The sequence below is a fragment of the Cyprinodon tularosa genome, unplaced genomic scaffold, assembly GCF_016077235.1.
Source record: "Cyprinodon tularosa strain WSP-4 unplaced genomic scaffold, ASM1607723v1 ctg804, whole genome shotgun sequence".
Lineage (NCBI taxonomy): Eukaryota > Metazoa > Chordata > Actinopteri > Cyprinodontiformes > Cyprinodontidae > Cyprinodon > Cyprinodon tularosa.
In genome coordinates this window covers 63437-83778 of record NW_024039568.1, presented here as the reverse complement: position 1 = coordinate 83778, position 20342 = coordinate 63437, and the positions used below count along the sequence as shown (strand labels likewise).

The window sequence follows — 20342 nt, the reverse complement described above, 5'->3', positions numbered from 1 at the left end:
AATATACGCTGATAATGGTTCAGGAATGGACCACAGATCCAGGACATGGAGGCCATGCAGCCGACCCACTGCGCTCTGATATTAGCATTAGCATGCTGACTTTACGTCAAGAAGAGATGAAGCAGTTAATATTTAGGGCATCTTCCTAGAGAGGATTCTATATCACTGAGAGAAATTTTTTTTTGTACATATAAACAAGATAAGGGCATCATGGTGGCAACCACAGTCCAACAATATGACTGTTAGGTTGACTGGTCGTCATAAACTGGCCTTGGTTACATGGCTCTGCTCACATAAGCGTTCTGAGCAGCTGTCTCACCGTGTGGTGTGGAGGCTGCAGCGCCTCAGACTGGAAGAAGGGGAGAACAGCAGAGAGGATCATGGGGGCTCCTCTTCCCTCCATTAAAGACATTTCATCCCAGCGCTGTGTGTCCCGAGCCTGTGACATCATCAATGACCCCCCCATCCCCCCACCATGGACTGTTCTCCCTGCTGACCTCTGGGAAGAGGCTTCACAGCATACAATGCAGGACCAGCAGGTCACAGGCATCACACTGACAACACCAAGCCAAAAATGCTTTGTATTTGCACCTTATATGTTTGTCTTAAAGTGTTTTTGCACCGTTGATCACTGCTGCACTTTATGTTCATTTTGCTGCTAAGCTGCTGCTAATTCACTGTCTAAAAGCTGTACAAAACGACATTTATTTTTGTACACACTGTGTGCACTAAATGACATTAAAAGCTGTGTAAGTCTGTCTAGGTCTAAGTCATAACCATGATGGACAACAGTAGAAGAGCAATGGATGATGAAAAGACTGATGGATTTCAATGTTAGAAGTTAAAAAAATCACTAAGTACTAATATTAGCTTTGCTAATATTAGCCTTTTGTATCTCTGCTTCTTTTTCTATCTCTGCTTCTGTCTCCTTGAACCCCAGTCGGCCTCAGCAGATGGCCGCTCACACTGAGCCTGGTTCTGCTGGAGGTTTCTTCCTGTTTAAAGGGAGTTTTTCCTCTCCACTGTCGCTACAAGCATGCTTAGTGTAAGGGATTGCTGAAGAGTCGATTAGTCGATGCAATCAACTGGTTTTCCTTAGATAGAAAACTTTGAATCAATCAGACTGGATGATCTGGTTACCAGTAAAGTGCCTTCAGATGACATGTGTTGTGAATTGGCGCTATATAAATAAAATGAACTGAAATTAGCATTACCAAAGCTATTATATTTTTAGCTATAGTTATCGCTGCATGTGTCTGAGGGATTGCTGAAGAGTCACCACGAGCTCATCAATGACTGGATGCCATCTACTGGTTTCCTTGGTAACAACCTTTAACCAATCTGACTGTATTGTGTCTGTAAAGTGCCTTGAGATCATATGATGTGAATCGACGCTCTATAAATAATATAATTTAATTTAATATAGTTTGGTAGAGTTTAAACTCTTTGGTTTAAAGCTCTTACCACTGATAGTGTTAATATAACCCTTATTAAGCTTTCTGCCTTTAATGTTCACAGTAAGATGCTGCATATCTGTAGGGTAGGCTGATCTCTTCCACCATCATCTGTCGGGTAACAGCATCAGAGCAAACGACTGAAAGAAGCTCAACTAAATGATAAAGAAGGCTTCCTCTAGATTATAACATTTCTATTTATATCTCTGGTATTTTTTTCTTTAAGTTGCACACTACAATAGAACCTAAATTAGAAAAACTAATTATTAAATCATTAATGACAACCATTTTATAGAAAATTCAAATTGTCCTATGGAAGTAAATCTGTGTCGCTGGGATTTGAATTAAAAAATTCCACTGAAATTTAAATGTTGTATGTTTTTACTTACTGTTTCAGTGTTAAAATATATTCAGAACACATTTTTGACCTTTAAAATAAATTCATTTTCATTATTTCTACACAGTTGAAATTTCAATTATTTTCTCTTCAAGCTAAAAATTCACATTACTATTTCAAAGCGATTTCATTTTCAATACTTATTTTTCAGTTTAATATTTCAGTGTTAAAAAAATCTGCATATAAAAAAATTCAAACTCAATATTTTCATCCTCCTGAGATTCAACTGGCTCTATTTCACCGTCTTAAATTCGCCGTCTAAATTCAGTGCAAAAAGGGAAGGGTTACTTCAGGTCACAGACATTAGCAATGGATTGTGGCGTCCAACACCCAGCCAATCCCATTATGGTTTCTTAGTCACGTGACGTGACGCTTGTGGAGCTCATACTGAAGGAAAACCAGCATGACGGAGCCGGTCATGCAAGCTAACGCCAACTCAACTACAGAAAAATGAAAGTAATAAACTCACCGTCGAGTTAGCGTTAGCTTGCATGACCGGCTAACCAGGTCTTAAGAGTCTAAGATCTAGCCCATTTTCTGGATCTTTTTGAGTTGGATATGCTAAACGAGAGCAGATTCTGTTGGATTATTAATATTATTTTGCCAAAATTTTACTCAAAAATAATAATCTGCCAAACAATAAGACAACCTTATTTAGTATAACCTCTTATACTTATGATCTATAATATACTTAATCAAAATACATATTTAGCTTAACATTTGTCTCACTAGCAATACATATTAGTTAATTCAATTGAATTCAGTTTATTTCTATAGCACCAATTCACATCATGTCATCTCAAGACACTTTACAATTCAACTAGATCATCCAATCAGATTGATTCAAAGTTTTCTTTGAAAACAGCTCACCGCATCGACTCACTGATTTAAACAGGCTAATTAAATGCTAACCTAACAATGCTTATATTAGCAGGCTAAAAATTACATCAATGCTTTTCTTATCTTAACATTGACATTAGTTACATTAGTGCTAGTTATTGGTTAATGAGGCACCCTGAAACGTTTTGACTCATTGCCAAACTATTGATCCTGCATTGATTCTGTCTTAGAATACTGACACCTGCTGGACATTTAAAGACACTACAGGTAGTTCACTGGACAAACTGAATGGAATTTGATGACCGAGAACATTGATATAAGTTATTTTAGGTTCTGTTGTATTGTTTGACATTAAGTATCTTTGATATTTTTAGACCTAATAAATAATGTAAACATATATCATAAAATGATAAGTTAGGGGGAAATGTGAATGAGGATGCTTGTGGACTAGGATTTTAAATCATAATTTTAAAACAAGTAAAGTAAAAACAGATATGTTGAGTGATAAACTGAGAGGAAAAGTATGACACAATGAGAAAATTAAAATAAAAACACAACGGCTGAAACCTTCCTATTCCTTTTAGGCTCCAAAATTCTTGATAATTTTAATAATAAACCGCAAAAGATGTGACTTTTTTCAGCAGATGCATCATGTTGACAGATTAGTTTTTTTAAACACAGTTTAGTGAGTCAGTCAGTTAGAAAAAACTCCTGTATCGGTCACATGACTCTACTGAAACGACACCGATACGCACAATACAGTGTTTTGCTCTATGGGCTCCATGCATGCACCGATGCATCGGCGTTAATGGACCCATCACTAGTTACTACTGTCACCACCCAATGCGTCCCCCAAGCACGATCCGTCCTGTGCATGCGCAAAACGAATAACTTCCTGGTAGGCAATACTTTGTTCTTCTTACTTATTTATTCTTTCGTCTTTTTCCGGCGGGGGTTCATTTAGAATATTTTTTAAATTGCGTAAATATTGCATATTCTAAAAATGAAAAAAAGAAAAACACTTAAATTGCCTTTGAAACGTTACTGTGACTGCTCCGAGCATGTCCGATGATGACGTCACTCAATACGACGAAGAGAACGTAAAACGTATCCATTTCTTGCAGAAAAGTCTCCATATTTTCTATGCGATGTAGTTTAGCATTCTTTAATAAAGTATATAAAAAAGTATTTTCAGTACCGTTATGTAGTTTTTCGGGGATCCGGATCTTATTATTCTGTTCATGCGCAGGACGGATCATAACCTGACTCCGCAAGATGGATTTGCTGGATTTGCTCCGCATATCCATCTGGAAACCTTCCGTTGAAGTAATTTTGTGAAGGGGCGAAAATACTGGTTAGCTGATTGGCCTATGTTGGTGATAGACGGGCCAAATAAACCAATCAGATCAACGAAGCATATGATGTACTAACAGAGCGACGACGAAAACACAACCACAAGCCAGGCTACTCTGCTGCTGCAGGTAAAGGCTTGTTAGCTCAGCAAATAAGCAACATGTCGGCAAAGGATATTTGCCATTTGCTTCTTTTAGTGAAGAAATACTCTGTAATTCCGATAAAACTTGCTCGATAGCCACGCTAACGCTAGTTTCATCGGCTGAAGCCGCCATGTTCTTTAGACTGAACTGTCGTTTCCGCGCTTCTCGTTGCGTCACACCTCAACCCGCCACAAAGCCAACGCTGATTGGCTTTGAATTTTCTTTAACGGAAAGTAGCCAAACTGATCTACGAGTAAAACCTTAAAGCTCGCGAGATCAGGATGGTCTCACGGGGCTAGACGGATCATGCTTCCGGGACGGATTGGGTAGTGACAACTAGTTGTATTGTCATACGAAAAACGGATTTTTAAACACACCAACTAACATGAATGAGAGCGTTAGCATGCTAATGCTAACGTTAAAAGAGATTAAGCCGACTGCCTCCAAGTTTAACTACAAGATTAATTAGTAAAGACCATTTCTTTGTCAAATCTAAAGAAATAAAGATACAAGTGAGACATTTTAACTGAGGTCTCACTTCTACTTTTTAAAACCCGTGATGCAATAGCTGTTAGGTTAAATATGTATGCTAACCATTTTACTGAGTATTAATCCTTATTTTACAGGTTTGTAAAAAAGCTCAGGGCAGGTACTTTCTATGAACCTTCTAGATTCTGCTTTGAACCATCGTCCAAATCGTGGCCTTTGTGTTGGTTTAAATTTCAGGTTTCTGGTACAAATTAGAAAAGAAACTTTAATATTTAAGCCAGGAAAGACTGTAAAACAGCAATAAAGGAGAAGTCCAGCGAGTCGTTTGACTTTAAAGCAGCTGTAGAATGGGTCTTGCAGTCAGAATAGATCTGTGCTTCGACGTGTTTATTGGCTGACAGTTTGACAGTTTGTGGCTAACTGAAGTGGAAGCAGCGCCTTCGTGTTAAAAACAGAGAAAAGAGGAAGCAACAAAGTCTCTGAAAGTTTGGCCTAAATTTAAAATAGAGGAAGTAAAACAGACTGAGCTCCGGTCAGGTAAGAAAGTCAGAGAGACGGAGAGGAATGTCGACGGATAAAACACAGCCAGGCTCTTTAGAACCGAGCGGTTCGTTCTGAGCTGCAGTCCCTGCAAACACTCCATTATCTGCAGAAAACCACATCACAGGATCACGTTGGTTCACCCTCTGCAGACTTCATTTATTCCCCGAAACACAAAAAGGCTCCAAAACTCAGGTTTCACATTCAGTCAAATTTTCCCACAGAACAATGTTGAACTGGTTTCTTTTTTAACCTGAAAACAAACGTCCAACGTGCTCCAATATGACTCTGATTGAATGAAACCTCTGCAGAGTATCTGTGATGATCTTTTACCAGACAAGCAACCTGAATAGACTTTTACTTCCCCAACCTGAGCCTGGTGGCTTCTCTCTGTGAGCTCACACTGGATCAGAACCAAGCGGCAGGAGCGGGCTCAGAGGAAGGAGTGATCTGAAAAGCTCCTCATGTGGAAGCTTCACATGTAGACGACAGCTTTAATCACTACTTCCTCTAAGGACATTTCCTCCTCCGGCTGATTAAGCATTTCTGTGACCAACCAGTTACTGGAAGGTTGTGTTTGTTTTATGACATCTGCTGTTTGAAGCTTTTACTTAAGGACAGTTTTCCTTCGTTAGCTTGGTTTCATGTAGAGACAATAAAGAAATCTGGAGTTTTATGCCAGACAATAAAAACCTGCAGCTAACGTTGGCATTTGCTCTCCATTAACCAGAATCAGAACCATTATTGGGACTAGAACCAGCCTACAAAGGGTTGGTCTCTCCAAGAAATGATGGGCCGTGGTTCTTCATGAGGCTGAAGAGGCTAACTTGTTTAGGAAAGGCTCGGCCATGTCCAAAGGTTAGTAATGGTACCATTCTAGAGTGGATTGGTTTGATGGACTCGGGTTCTGAACTCAGGTTCTCAGTCAGGTTTAGGTAAGGAGAAGTCCCACACTTCAATGTTCTCATCTGTCAGCCAATCAGAGGCTCAGCCTTTTGCAACTGAATTGATGCGAACCAGGAATCAGATTTCCTTTATTTTCAAGTCAGGAAGTGGATCCTTCAAGCTCTTGTCACACCTGGAAGGTTTACACCAGCGTATGCCTGACAAATGAAAAATCTGGCTAAAACGCTGGCATACGTTAGATAAGTTATGGGTACACTGAAACACACTGGAACAAGTCGACTTACAGTGAGTACGACAAGACGTATGCCAGCGTATCCTATACATGGGCCATAGGTTCCAGGTCAGTTATCTGATGGTTGACGTACGTTCAGTGTCAGTCACTCATCAGTCGTGGCGTCTAGCTTTTTCAAACCTCTGAGGAACTTGTGCATAACTTCTGCGTAACTTATCAAGAACTTCTCTCCAACGCATATCAACTTTTCTGACGTGTTCCAGATGAGCGCTAAATGCGTTTCCAACTTCCAGCTACTGTATAATGGCGTATTGGTATTTGGTATAAAGGGGGTTCACATTTATTCTTTTCTTCGGGGGCAGGAGGTAAACAGCAGCTAGGTTAATACCGCGATCAAAGACATCTTTTCATGCAGGCTGGGCGCCTCCCAGACGTGAGCAGCTTTAACTGACGCTGCCGTGCGTTATGCATCAGTTATGCATCAGTCGTTGGACATAAGTTCTGGACTGGTTATGAATACTCTATGCATACGCCCAAAATTGAAAAAATACATAGAAATTTCAGGGTATGCCAGCGTTTTAGGAGATTCTTGGACGTCGAGCATATGCTGGCTAAATCGGCATGGTGTGACGGGGGCCTGGACAGGTCGCCAGTCCATCGCAGGGCAACACAGAGACAAACAGGATAAACAACCATTCACTAAGGGGACTTTAGAGAAGTCAATTAACCTAACAGCCATGTTTTTGGACTGTGGGAGGAAGCCGGAGTACATGGAGAGAACCCACACATGCTCAGGGAGAACATGCAAACGCCATGCAGAAAGAGCCCGGGCCAGGAATCTGTCATTAAATCAATATTGTAAATAAATATATATAAATATGTTGAATTTAAGGTCAAATTTACTCTATCCGGAACTCCTCAAGAGGAAACATTTTAATTTCACCTCCTCTAATTTCATAAAAAATCTTCTTTAAGGAACCTTTGGGTATTTTTTCAATTAATTGATTAATAATCGGATAATCGATAGATTAATCAATTAGCAGAATAGAGTAATTAAAAGATAGCTAATTTTAATTACATTTTTTTAGAGCAAAAAAAAATCCCCAACCCAGACTGTTTTCATGAGAAGATAAAATCACATCAACTCACTGTGATAAACTACCTTATTTTGGAAAGTTCAGGCCAGTTTCTCTAACTAACCACACGGTCAGGCAGAACCAGTCTCACAACATGAAGTAGGTCAACAATCTCAGAAAGCAACAGCAGGCCCTGATCTGAAGAAATTTATGACCAGAAGATGAACGGAGTCCCTGAAATCCAGGAGTCTGAAAAGATCTGAGAAGACTCAGAGAACCACTGGAGATCCATCATCCAGACATGGAGAACAGCCAGGAGCTCATCACCAACCCGTCCAGGAGGTCAGAGAGGAGCGCACCGCCCTAAAGGACCTGAAATTCCCTGCAGGAAAACGGGAATAGCACATTATCCGATCGATCCCCCCTAATCCCGTTTTTATAATGCGGGAAGTTCCCTCTTTAAAAAATCATGGCTATATGTACTGACGTACACTTTTTCAGATTTGGATTCTTTGTTCTTCTTCTTCTTCTCTTAGAGCACAGTTTAGTTTTTGCAAGCAAACCATCAGATTTAATGTCTTTAACTTTTAAAATATGGTTCACTGGCTAGAACTCAACTCTATCTTTTTATGAACAGAGGAACCAGCTTCTACAAAAACTAATCAAACAACAAGTAGCATCAGATGCGTCAATATCACAAAGCAGCTGAAAGCTAAGCTTCAGGCTAACTGGCTCAGGCTATATGCCCAGCATGAACACAATAATGGTGAAATGTCCCATACCCTTTACCAGCCAAAGCTTTGAAAGCTCAGCTTTGCATCACCGCCACTCTGATGGTGTTTCTCCCACTGCTGCAGTGAAAAGGAAACATGAGGCAGATTCAGCTGAAAATGTGATTCAAAATCTATCCACGATGTGCAAAAGCAGCATGAAGATGAAATAAAGAGGCTTCCTAAAACTGCTCACTTTGTAGCAAAACGGCTAAAGCTAGGTTGTGCATACATACACATTGATCCGCGGGAAGAATATATTAAGCTGCGTAGGTAACCTTACAAGTTTTTTTTTTCCTGTATGGTTTTCTATGCTTAAAAATAAAATAAAAATATGTTCTTCCTTTAACCCCACAGTTAAGAGAGAAAAAGAGATGAAGCGAGGGAAAGAGCAAGAGAGAGGAGCTGAAACAACAGCTAGGAAGACAAAATGTGGAGGATTAACATTAATCTGAGGTTTGATTAGCACAAAATAAGACCTCTGGCTAAGGTCAGAGGTCATGATTCAACAAGAAGAAAGGCAGACCTGGCAGAAATGGACTCCAGTGCCAAGACCAGAACCACTGCTGACCCAATGGAACACAAAGACCCACCTCACATTTACTATAAAAACAGTAAAACATGTCAGAGAAGAAGACTCTTCTTTTCTGCCTCTGAACTTGGAGCACTTGTTGAAGGTGGAACCATGATTTCTGCTCTCGATCCGAAAGTCTGAACACACGAAGGCTGGGTCACACAGCAGAACAAACGTCCAACCCAGAAAGTCCACTTCTGAATGGGTTAACTAAACAAAGTAAATGGATGTGGAGTGGCCTAGTCAAAGTTTTGATTTAAGAGTGGTTGAGATGCTGCAAGACGAGCTTCAACAAGCCGACCATGGTGGAAAACCTCAGAACGGGTCAGAACTAAAACAATTCAGGAAAGCAGAATGGGTCAAAATTCCTCCATGTTGACACTGTGTCACTCAAAGACACAATACCAACCAAAGACACTGTACCAGTCAGAGACACGGTACCAACCAAAGACAAGGTACCAGTCAAAGATAAGGTACCGGTCAAAAACACGGTACCAACGAAAGACACGGTACCAACCAAAGACACGGTACCAACCAAAGACACGGTACCAACCAAAGACACGGTACCAACCAAAGACACGGTACCAACCAAAGACACAGTACCAGTCAGAGACACGGTACCAACCAAAGACAAGGTACCAGTCAAAGATAAGGTACCGGTCAAAGATAAGGTACCAGTCAAAGACACGGTACCAATGAAAGAAACAGTACCAACGAAAGACACGGTACCAACGAAAGACACGGTACCAGTCAGAGACACGGTACCAGTCAGAGACACGGTACCAACCAAAGACACAGTACCAGTCAGAGACACGGTACCAACCAAAGACACAGTACCAGTCAGAGACACGGTACCAACCAAAGACACGGTACCAACCAAAGACAAGGTACCAGTCAAAGACAAGGTACCAGTCAAAGACAAGGTACCAGTCAAAGATAAGGTACCAGTCAAAGATAAGGTACCGGTCAAAGATAAGGTACCGGTCAAAGACACGGTACCAATGAAAGACACGGTACCAACGAAAGACACGGTACCAGTCAGAGACACGGTACCAACCAAAGACACAGTACCAGTCAGAGACACGGTACCAACCAAAGACACAGTACCAGTCAGAGACACTGTACCAGTCAGAGACATGGTACCAACCAAAGACAAGGTACCAGTCAAAGATAAGGTACCGGTCAAAGATAAGGTACCAGTCAAAGACACGGTACCAATGAAAGACACAGTACCAACGAAAGACACGGTACCAACGAAAGACACGGTACCAACGAAAGACACAGTACCAATCAAGGACACGGTACCAATAAGAGACACGGTACCAATAAGAGACACGGTACCAATAAAAGACACGGTGCCAACGAAAGACACAGTACCAATCAAGGACACGGTACCAATAAGAGACACAGTACCAGTCAGAGACACGGTACCAACCAAAGACACAGTACCAGTCAGAGACACGGTACCAGTCAGAGACACGGTACCAACCAAAGACACGGTACCAACCAAAGACACGGTACCAACCAAAGACAAGGTACCAGTCAAAGACAAGGTACCAGTCAAAGATAAGGTACCGGTCAAAGACACGGTACCAATGAAAGACACGGTACCAACGAAAGACACGGTACCAGTCAGAGACACGGTACCAACCAAAGACACAGTACCAGTCAGAGACACGGTACCAACCAAAGACACAGTACCAGTCAGAGACACGGTACCAGTCAGAGACACGGTACCAACCAAAGACAAGGTACCAGTCAAAGATAAGGTACCAGTCAAAGACACGGTACCAATGAAAGACACAGTACCAACGAAAGACACGGTACCAACGAAAGACACAGTACCAATCAAGGACATGGTACCAATAAGAGACACGGTACCAATAAGAGACACGGTACCAATAAAAGACACGGTGCCAATAAAAGACACGGTGCCAATCAAAGACACGGTACCAATAAAAGACATGGTGCCAATCAAAGACACGGTACCAATCAAAGACACGGTACCAATCAAAGACACGGTACCAATAAAAGATACAGTACCAGTCAAAGACAGGCTGCCAGTCAAAGACAGGCTGCCAGTCAAAGACAGGCTGCCAGTCAAAGACACAAAAAACAGTTTTTTTGCTTTTTCTGATCATGCTTAGTGTGAGGAATTGCTGAAGAGTCAATGAGTCGATGCAATCAGCTGGTTTTCCTTAGATAGGAAACTTTGAAACTTTGTAAAGTCTCTCGAGATGACATGCGTTGTGCCTCAGAGCTGAAGCATCTTCCGAGTCTCTGTCTAAAGGAGGACCTGGGCTGGACCGGACCTCCCTACTCACCTTTACATGTCACTTCTATCCAACCAACAGACCTGAAACTGCAGAAGAAACCAGACAGAAAGTGAAACTACAGGCTGGAGTATAATCAGCCACCATTAACTTCAACTTTCAGCTCCATTCTGACCCGCCTACAGTGTATGAGAACGGCTCACTGGGTTCATTAACGCTTCAGAACCGCGCTGTTTCTCTCTGTGGGCTTTCTAAATATACTGATGAGCAGAACGCCTGGCTTCCTCCATCACAGCGTTCAGACCAGCAACCATCCAGAACTGCTGTGCTGTGAAACAGCAGCAGCTGCTTTATCATTGTTAGGTTCAAATCCAAATACTTCTGCTAGAAACCAGAACCAGTCCAGTTCTGGTCGAATCTGATCTGTATGTGACCCACATATAAACCATCTGTTCTGGATCAGCTCATCTCTCACCAAAGTTTTACCTTTAAAAGGTTCTGCCTTTTATAATCATACAAAACTTATTTATTTAGAGTTAAATTGGATGATTTACCATAAAACTTGTAAATTCTGGTCTAAATTTTTAGGCTCGAAAGGTTCTGATGAAATAACTCGGGCTGTCGCTTCTTTTTTCTGGACATGATGTAAAAAATAAAAAGACAAAGTTAGCAGGACTCTAAATTTAACAAAGTTCTGTTAAATTTTGCGTTAATGACGGCAGTTTTTCCTTCCTGATTTTTACCAATTTATGAGAAAATCTATATTCAGTGTTTCTATCTGAACACTTTATTTTCAGGGACGCCAACATGCTGGTGAAGATTCTCAGTCATCCAGGTCACAGTCCATAAAAGTTAAAAAATGATCCACTGGACTTTGTTTCCCATCCAGGAAGCTTTTTCAATCAGGCTTTATAGACTTTATAAAGCCTCAAACTGGACAGTTTTTCTGGTATATTGCAAGAAAAAGCTTCCTGGATGGGAAGCGAAATGTCTTCAAACTTGGAAACCAAGTCCAGTGGATTGATTTGTAACTTTTTAGATGGGACTCAAGCAGTCTGAGCTTCGTCGTATATGGTCTCTGTCCCTGCTAGAGATCAAATCCTGACTGCTGGTGAGTTAATGATGAGTTTTGGTCATTTTATACCTAAATTAGAATCAAATCCAACATTTCACAACAAAAAAAACACTAAATTCAGCAGAACGTTCCTCTGTGCCAATAACCAATAAGAACCGAATAATAATGTGAGAGAAGTTTTTATCCCGGTTTCACATTTAGTGTTTCAGCTTTTCTACTAAAGCTGCTTCAACTGAACAACATGAAAGGAAGTTGTTTTCTTTCAGTCTGGTTCCATAAATGTCCTCATTAGTGACGAGAGGAACTTCCAGAACCCGACAGAAGCAGAACCTGTTTTTGCTTTGCAGGGAAGGCTCTGCAGACCAGACCGCTCCATTCTGCCTTCCTATAATCCAGGAGATCTGGGTGGAGTCTGGTTCTGTTGCTCGGTTCCGGCCCAGTAGGTGGATCAGGACCGAGCAGACAGGAACTCTGGCAGAGAGGAGTTGCATCATTTACATCAGAGGCGTTTCCTGCAGAGGCTGAAGCCGTCAGAATCTATCGGGCAGAGGCGTAGCCAGAACTTTTTCTAAGGGTGTCCAGAAAAATTTTTTCGGGGGGCTGAAAGGGAATAGAGGGTCAATCTACACTGGTCCAACAGGGAAATGAATGACCAAATAATCCATATTTTTAAATAAAGACAAAGTATACTTCCTACAGCCTTTGCTAACAAACAGACGCATCAATGCTTTCTAGATTAAAGGTATAGTGGATAAAATAGTTTCAGGTTTGAGTTCTGGGGCGAACATCTTTTCCATTGTCATTTCTTACCCACTTTTATCAATAAACATTCTGCATAAAATTGATGTTAAAAATACTAATATCTACATAAATTGATTATTTCGTAAGTTTTTATTAAAATAGTTATCATTTTCTCCTTACCTCATAAAACACAAAATCTAGTTCTGAAAAGAGCAGGAATTATGTACTTATCTTTAATGTGCATAATTAACCACAAAAATGTAAATGTTTTAAATATTCCACTTGAGATTATTACTGCTGCCACCGTCTGTATTAGAGGGAAACAAATGGTGGGGTGGCCAATGACTGGCTAAGGGTGGCCATGGCCACCCCTGGCTCCCCATCTCGCTCCACCCCTGCTCTCGGGTCGCAGATAATGAGGTTCAGGTCCAGAATGTGTGGAACTGGATACAGAAACACTGAAAAGTTCTGGTTCTGTGTGAACGGTTTACAGATTATCTTGCATCTCATCTATTTGATCTGATGAGTTTCTGCTGGTCTGCTGCAGAGGTCATCTAAAGTCCTGTTAATATCTGCAGGAAAATGACTCAAACTGGTAGAAACTGGTCTGCAAACAGAAGGAGAAAGGATGACAGAGACGCACCCAGAGCTGATGGTTCCAATCCCAAAATAACTTCTGTTTCACTTCTTTTGTTTCTTTTATTTCTCCATCGTTTCACTGATTAATGCAACGTTTGGCTGAGAGTCTGCAGCCAGAGGAGACTCCAGTCCTCACTCGGCATCTGCAGCAAACTCCTGCACCCAGAACCCCACATGGCAGCAGGTCCTGTGCTCCCTCTGATTCAACAGCTACACTTTAAAACAGCATGGCTGGTCCCCACAAGACCAGGAGAGTGTGGAGCAGCTGGAGATCGCAGCAGGGAAACAATAAAGGTTTTCCTGCTGGGAAAGTTTCAGAACCCAGTGGGCTGAGCAGCTGGGCAGAAGAATCTACTGGAGATAAAAGATTTAAGGAAATGAATACGACGAGTAAGGAGAGAGATTTTATTTGTCATCTGCTGCTGTTAGGAAGTCATTAGGTTTTATCTGCAAACCTCATCAGATGATAAATGAAGTGCAGCCATTCATGCACTGAAGGTTTCATCTGCAAACATGTTTGGCTTCGGGAAGTTTAAACCTGATTAAATAAGGATGTTTCTGTCCGCTGATCGCTGCATTCCGTCAACAGCTGATTCCAAGGCGCAGTTTTAAGATTTCACCATGAAAATGTGAACCTGGCTCGGAGCTCGTCGGCCTGGCTGTGTGTTTCCTGGACGGCGGCGCCTTATACAGCTGCTTTTTCCATCTCTGCTTCTGTCTCCTTGAACCCCAGTCGCCTCAGCAGATGGCCGTTCACACTGAGCCTGGTTCTGCTGGAGGTTTCTTCCTGTTCAAAGGGAGTTTTCCTCTCCACTGTCGCTACAAGCATGCTTAGTGTGAGGGATTGCTGAAGAGTCAATGAATCGATGCAATCAGCTGGTTTTCCTTAGATAGAAAACTTTGGAACTTTGTAAAGTGTCTCAAGATGACATGTGTTGTTAAATGGCGCTATAGAAATAAACTGAACTGAATTGTTGGTTGATTACTTTTCTCTTCCTAAAATGACAGGATTTATTTATTATATTAATTAAAAGTGTTACAGGTTTAGTTCAAGTGAAGACAAATCCAGTTCTGCTGATTAACCTGTTACTCTGTTGGTTTGGATTGTTTCTATGACCTAATCCTCCTGATTTCTAACATCAGTGGTTGATCACCCTGAGGAGGATTTATTAATCGATAGCAGAAAAAGGACGCACCGATCTGAAAACATGGGCCGCAATCGATAACCAATACTTCCTTTTACTTTATCAACACGATGAACGGATGTTCTCCCTGCTGATGATGTCTTTCTGTTTAGGACAACCGTCCAGGGCCGGATTTAGGAAATTTGGGGACCTAGGCAGAGTGATGGCATTTTAGCCAAAGGATTTTTATCAAAAACATAATTAATGTACTCAAATAAGGAATAGTTGTATTAACCATCATGGAAACATGGAGTTTTATGGGGCCCCCAGGAACTTGGTAGTTATGCCTAATCCTGCCTAGTATTGCCTGGTGGTAAATCCCTCCACCCCCCCTGCAACCGCTGTAATCCTTTACTGTGTCACCATCACTGGTCACATGACCAAGCCACCAAACAACCAACCGCAGGAAACAAAAACACAACAAGCTGGAAATTAGCAGCAGTTGTCAATACAGCCTGCACTCTGGGTCCCTGAGCAAGACCCTTAACCCCGCACTGCTCCCTGGGACCCCTACAATGGCAGCCCACTGCTCCCCAATAGGAAGGGTTAAATGCAGAGTTCATTTCTCCAATAGGAGATGAATAAAGTTTAATTTGACCATCATGAAGGATCTGATGCTGAGGCCGATCCATCAGACCCTGATACTGATCATGACTGAAGGATCTGATGCATCGTTTTATTTTAACCCTTTATAGGGCCCTCAGTAAATCACTTTTTTCCACTCAATAATGTTTTTGGAATCCAGGATAAGACCTTATTACCTTTGCAACATTCAGAAAATATGGATATTTTAATGGAAAAAAATCTATTTTAATGTAAACACAAGAAACGCAAACTTTCCCAAATATATTAAGAAAAATAACAAAAGTGTTTCTATAAGAAATTCATTAAAAACACATTTTTTGGCCCAACTTAACCTTAGAGGCATTAATGCTGATAACTGACATTCTATAGTTTATAAACCTAAATATAATTGCTAAAGTAAGAGCATGAATGAATGATTAAAATATTTAGTTTGTTTTTAAATATTGGTTGTTATGGTTTGAGTCAGAAGTTTAAATGTTAAATCAGGATTTAACCTTTTAACCTCTCCTAATGATCCAGATCAACTCTTCTGATCTTTTCTACCCCCCCACCACCCCCCACCCCATCCGGGGCAGGTTTTCCGGGTTTGGCCCCCGCAGCGGGTCCCTCATGTTATCCTCGGCTGGGGAACCAGCCGCAGGGGACCCGCTGTGACCCGGACCTCCAGAGAAGCGCTCAGATTTTGGAGGATTTTCTGTTTAACCTCTCAGCTCAGGGTGGATCGGCCTTCTGACGGGGAACGGAACCGGAAGTCAGTGGAGCAGAACTCTGAGCCCAGAAGCCCGGGTGCAGATCCTCCTCCTGCAGCCCGGATCCACCCTGAGCTCTAACCCAGCTCTCAGACCCGAACCTCGCCGCTCACCTGCACTGCTCGCTGGTCGCTGGGTGCGGAGCGGATCGATGGCCCTGATGTGCCCGCGGTGCTCCAGGTGTCTCCCGGCGGCCCGCCTCCTCTTCTACATGCTGGGGAGAGTAAACCCGGAAACCGGCGGCGCGCAGCTCCGTTAACTATAAAAGGAGTGATTTCCTCACGAGGAACTGGAGCGTCAGCCAATCAGAGCGCAGCAGGAGGCGAACTGAGCGGCGCGAGCTCACAGCACAGAGCATCGGAACCAGTCCTTGTCCAAACCCAGCAGCTCTGCCCAGAACCAGACTCCCTTTAGAATCCACCTGGAATAAGACAAGTTATCCAGTTCTCATCTAATCTCGCGAGTTTTTCTGTTTTAACAATAAATAAAAACTATTTTCATTCACTTTTCTTTAATTCGGCTCACAAACTAAACCTGCTGATAAAACGGTTCTGGTAAATAGCTGCTAAAAGGAAACATGACTTCAGAGTTTTTACTTCCACCACCTAAAAAATTCAAACCTGCTTCTTTAAATATATAAACACACTTTATTATATTTAATCTGACATCATGGATTCAAACTTAGAAGTTTATATTCTACATGTTTCACTAATTCACTAAAGGCCCAGTTTATTTATGCGCACAAAGTAAAGACACTTTATGAGATGAAAAAGTTTGTTAAGTTGCTGCTGCCATCAATGCCTTTATTTATAGATGTTTGTGATCAGCCTGTTTTTCAGTGTAGTCCTGTTTCTCTGACTGTGACTAACTGGATGTGCTCTCTTCATCTTCTGACATGGGAGCTGGCTTGGAGCTCGTCTGTGTTTCCTGGAGGGCCCGCCTGTGGAGCTGGTTGACAGTTGCCTCTTTATCTATCTCAGCTTCTGTCTCCTTGAACCTCAGCAGATGGCCGCTCACACTGAGCCTGGTTGTGCTGGAGGTTTCTTCCTGTTAAAAGGGAGTTTTTCCTCACCACTGTCACTACAAGCATGTTTAGCCTTTGAGTCAATGAGTCGATGCAATCAACTGGTTTTCCTTAGGTAGAAAACTTAAAATAAATCTGACTGGATGATCTGGTGAACTGGAAAGAGCCTTGAGATGACATGAATTGGCGTTATAGAAATAAACTGAATTGAAAACGGAATGAAGTTAAAACTTAAACTAATTCAGTTCAGTTGGATCCTAAATGTGAGACAAGATACTTCAGCTAATCAACACTCAAACGTTATCTGTGTAGAAATGTCAGCCAATCGCATCAAACTGAAGGGATGTTTGGATTTATTTCAGATAATCAGTAAAATTACATCGAACGTTTAACTTACTGCTTATGTCTGAACATTTTTGGCTTATTCTCTGGGAAAGGAATCCATGTGACTGATGATGACAGCAGCTCAGTTTAGAACCAGAGACATGTGGATCCAGTGAAGCCAGCTGTCTTCTGGGATGTTCCTCGCATGTAGATCCAGTAAAGAGGTCCATGGAAGGAGCAGCACTGATCCAGCATCTGGGTGACCAGATGTCTTTGATGCAGACCCTGATCTGCTGAAGCTTCCTGGGTCTTTCAGCAGAATAAACTCTGAAATGGTTCAGGACAGACAGCTGGACACATCTCTACCTAGGAGTTTATCAGAGACGACAAAGACCTGGACTACAGAGAAGAGGTGGAGCAGCTGGTGGACTGGTGCAAAGATAACAGCCTGATCCTGAACTTGGAGAAGACCAAGGAGATCATGGTGGACTTCAGGAAGAACCGTCCTAATACGCTCCTCTGGTCATTAACAGCTCAGCTCTAAAGGTGGTCAGCAGCACCAAATTCTTGGGGGTGCACATCACAGACACCCCCACCTGGACTGTAAACACCACCTCACTGGTCAAAAGGACCCAGGAGCGCTTGGACTTCCTGCGGAGGATGAGGAGAGCCCACCTGCCCCCCCCCCCCCATCCTCCCCACCTTCTCCAGAAGCACCATAGAGAGCGTTCTGACCAGCTGTCTCACTGTGTGGTGTGGAGGCTGCAGCGCCTCAGACTGGAAGAAGGTGAGAACAGCAGAGACGATCATGGGGGCTCCTCTTCCCTCCATTAAAGACATTTCATCCCAGCGCTGCGTGTCTCGAGCCCGTGGCATCATCAATGACCCCCCACCATGGACTGTTCTCCCTGCTGCCCTCTAGGCTTCGAAGTATCCGCTGCACATCCAGCAGGTTCCCCACTGCCATCAGATTGCTGAATTGTTGAATAAAAAATAAATAAAAAAAGCTGAATGTTGGTAAATCTGTAAATCATATCTCAGTCTTATGTTTACTTTTAATCACTGTTGCAATTTGAAAATAATTTTGTGTAAAAGGACAATAAGGTTTGTCTAAGTCTTATCAACAAGTTGATTAGTGGAGGCAGCTCCCAATATCCTCTGAGACCTGAAGGACCTGCTGCCACCAAGATGGTTAGATACTTCAGAGGGTCTTTATTATGAATAAAAGGTAACCATGTGATTCAGTTTAGTGTCTTTCATCATAACTGTAAAAATGTAAATCCCTTTATCGTCCCACAATGGGGAAATTCACTCTGCATTTAACCCATCACCTAGGGCAGCAGTGGGCTGCCATGTGCAGCGCAGGGCTTAAGAGTTTTGCTCAGGGACCCAGAGTGGAGGCTGTGGGGATCGAACCGGTTACATGCAACCTTCTCAGAGCACAAGCTCACTGCTCTAATCACTAGGCCAACACACCCCCAGCCACAACAGTGAAGGCATATTTAAAAAAAAAAAAACATTAGGGTTTTAAGCACACCCTTTCAAGTCGTACTTGTTGGGATCCTCAGGCTTGCCCACCAGAGGGCGCCGAGGATCCTCTTCTGTCTCTTGTTATTGTCTTTTAGGACTGGAGTTACTGTTGGGATCTGGACATTACCCTCTGTCTCCAGCAGAGTGCGCCGTGGGTCTCCTTGGGCTGGAGTCTTCCAGCACACCTGATGTCCATCTACTCATTAGGAGACCTTCCCTTTATAAGCTCCTGCCAGACCTTGCTTCCATGCTGCAGTGTTGATCTTAGTTTGGTTAGCTACCTGAGCCTCTGTTACTGATTGAATCTTAGTTGTCTCAAGTGTGAGATCAGATTCTAATCTCTCCTTTGTCTGTGCCTCACAGGAAACCTGTCTCTGGCCTGAAGCTCTGGGAGAGCCAAACCTGCTAATCTGCCCTGGTGAGCCAACCTGAAGATTCCTATGTGGAGTTTACCTGAAAAATCCTATGTGGATATTCCCTGTTGTTCTCTGCAATGAGCTGGAAGCTCAGCCTGAAGAATCCTATGTGGATATTCCCTGTTGTTCTCTGCAATGAGCTGGAAGCTCAGATCAAGGTCTGCCATGCTAAGCCTGAAGCTAGACGCTTAGCTTCTCATAAACTCTGCTAACCAACAGTCTCCGGTCCCAGTCAAGATTTCAGTGAACCAGTCTCAGAACTTCTTTATGATCTCGTGTTCAGAACTTTTAATAAACATTTGAACTTTTTCCCTGCCTCCTCCGTGTGTGTTCTGCATATGGGCTTGCTCCTTTGATCCGTCATGACAGTACTCAAGTGCATGCTTTCCTTTTTGATAAAGCTTATCGTTAGAGTGGCTCAGGTTATCCTGAGCTATCTCTATAGTTATGCTGCTATAGGCTTAGACTGCTGGAGGACATAGGGACCCCTTTTTCATCATTCTGCTTCATTCTATCTCTATTCTCCCACTCTGCAGAATCTCTTAGTTCAATCTCTAACGTTCTGCTCTCTCTGCTTTTTCTCATAGTAGCTTCATCTGGTCTGTTCCTGTTTGGCTGTGACTCCATCCTGGAGAGAAATATCAGCTGTGCTGCTGCCATCAACACCTATGTTTCTAGATGTTGGAGACAATTTTCCAGTGTAGTCCTGTTTCTCTGACTGCTGGATGTGCTCTCTTCATCCTCTGATATGGGAGCTGGCTCGGAGCTCGTCCGCCTGGCTGTGTTTCCTGGACGGAGCCGCCTGTGGAGCTGGTTGACCGTAGCCTATCGTATCTCTTCTGTTTAGTTTATCTCTGCTTCTGCCTCCTTGAACCCCAGTCGGCCTCAGCAGATGGCTGATCACACTGAGCCTGGTTCTGCTGGAGGTTTCTTCCTGTTAAATGAGAGTTTTTCCTCTCCACTGTCACTACAAGCGTGCTTAGCCTTTGAGTCAATGAGTGGATAAAATCAGCTGGTTTTCCTTAGAA

General features: G+C 42.5%; 1 protein-coding gene across 1 annotated transcript in view; it reads right to left on the bottom strand.

Moving 5' to 3' along the window:
* Nucleotides 1-16385, bottom strand: part of LOC119774255 (CYFIP-related Rac1 interactor B-like) — a 31070-nt gene extending 14685 nt beyond the window's left edge. Inside the window, exon 1 of the mRNA XM_038271682.1 lies at nt 16134-16385. The gene's annotated coding sequence lies outside the window, so the exon portion shown is untranslated. The remainder of the gene's footprint in view (nt 1-16133) is intronic.
* Nucleotides 16386-20342: the final 3957 nt, after the last annotated feature.